We start from the raw sequence: 2,346 nt of genomic DNA, 5'->3' as shown, positions 1-2,346 counted from the left end.
TTTTGCGTAAAGTTCAAAGTCGGTTTCCTCAACAACAACAACAACACACACAAAAATAGCTACTCGGTGCTACCCAAAAAAAATACGTACATAAATAAAGCTTATTAAAAACACACATATCCGTAATGTGATGAGGCTGGAAGCGTTTCACTGCAGTTGGCTTATGATCCGCACGCTAGCTGCGCGAGCAGGTTGTGTTTCTTGCATCAGCCCCCCCCACAGCATTAATGTGCACGCAGTGTGTAAAGCGACACGTTTTTATTTAGCGAAGATATATATCTTCACATATATGTCCTCTGTACAAAACACACAGCGACTGGTGCGAGCTAGTGAGCGTTAAAGATGACGAAACACCGTTTATCAGCCTCGTGTGCGGCTGTTCCACACCCGCCAGCCTTACTTACATTTTTAATATTCTCCTCTGCAAATGTGTGTTTTTGTGTAAACAGGAAGACATTTTGGTGATTACGTTATTGTTGGCTCACGTTTGATGTGGACGTTTTTTTTTTTGTCGCATCTCTGAAGCCAGACGGTCTACGACGCATGTCGATTTTAAAGCGATGCGTTCACGGACACCGGGCATTTATTGTCCCCGACTCGCAGCGTGAGCGAGTGCGGCGTGTTTAGAGCGAAATGGGCGGGTTTTTTTTTTTAGGGAGATGGGTTGCGTTGCATAATCTGCTTCAGAAATACCAACATGGCGTAGTGCGCGCTGACTGGAAACTGCGGTGAAATACTGAGCTCCCATTCATCTGACCCTGCAGACGAGACGCGGACATGCAGCTCGCTTTTATCTGCTTCTTTTGAAGGGAGGGAGGCTCCTTTTAAACAATTATATAAAGTTTAATATGGATATAAGTGCATGTTAAACAGTGAATACATAGTCCACCTTAATCCTGGCGTTGTCATTCCTGTTTTAAATTGAGATTAATTTCCTGGCAATCACATTTTTTTGGGGGGGTGGAGGTCGGAAAGGCTCTTTGATTCAGCTGCAAATTGACCAGGAAACGAGTCAGGATGACATCATGTGCTTTGGACTAATGCTGGGGCCTAAATCCACCTACTTACACTCCGTGTGGAGTCCTGCTGCAGGGCACATGTAGGGCAGTGGGGTTTGGACCATTTGCATTGGCTCGCCCCGTTTCGTCTCACCAGAATTAAAATTCCCAAGCGTATTCTTTTTAAAGAGGAGCCTTGTAAGTAAATGACAATGAAGGCTTGTTCACACAAGTATGAGTGTAGTGGGAATTATGCACTGGCTCAGATGTCTGGTGTTATTCCATCAATATCGTGAGCATTTCACTCACCAAGGCCGGTGCATACCAGTCATTTTTTGGGGACTTCATTCAAGTCTCTGTAGATGAATGCAATATCTTCATTACAATAGACATTGGACTACTTTTTTGGGGGGTGGAATGTTATGAGAATCGAGTGACTGGTGAGAAAGCCGAGAGGGAATAGGATCTGAAATGTTCCCTTTCTTCATTTAAGGTGTTTTCTATGCGATCCCTTTACAGGATTAATTTTTAGCAACCCTTCCAACCAGTAGGTCAACAAAATGTCAACGGACACCCGTTCATCTGATCAGGCCTTTAACCTGATTACATTTGCTGTAGCTTTGTTTCTCTGAGTCGGTATGGCAGACTTGTAGTGGTGATCGTGCATTTTCATTGATCATATCTGATGCAAATATTTAAGAAATGCCAGGTTCGTTTTTTTTTTTTTAGGTGCTGGTTAGTAATTTACCACTCCCTCTTCAAGCTTACAGAACCTGTAGTGCAAGTATTTCAGTTGTATGCTTTATTGTAGAGCCTGCCATCATGTTGCATTTATACGTTTATACGTTATACGATTAATACGTTTTCATATGTAGAAATATATGTGGAAAAATAAAAATCAGAAGGTGTTTTGTTTTACCCCCATTATTTATACATTTGTGTTTTAATAATGTCAAAGCCTTTGAGTCGAGATCTTTTCCTTTTAATGTTTAGGCTGTGCCGTTAACTGTCATTACTCGATTGCCTTCTGAATAATTCTGAGTGCACTAATACAAATTAAGCGCTTGTAGAGCTGCCGGTTTCAGTATTAAATCAATATTTAAACATGTTTCTAGGTGGTGTCTGTATGTTTGTTTACACTCTGGGGTTGTGGGTCCGTCCCCGTTCAAGGCTGAGCGTTACCTGACTGGAAAACATCTCACGCCAACGAGGATCAGAATGTGATGCAGTGAGGTTTTTATTGTATGCGACCGCTTTATTTAATTTGTGTCTCTCGTCTCCAGGCTGTCCTCAGGTGGGGCAGTAAGCGGGTGGTGTGGAGCAGGAGGCCGCGGTGCCCGTCCCTCTG

The sequence above is a fragment of the Taurulus bubalis genome (genome assembly GCF_910589615.1).
Source record: "Taurulus bubalis genome assembly, chromosome: 2".
NCBI lineage: Eukaryota > Metazoa > Chordata > Actinopteri > Perciformes > Cottidae > Taurulus > Taurulus bubalis.
The sequence above is the reverse complement of the archived record's forward strand: the minus strand, read 5'-3'. Positions refer to the sequence as shown.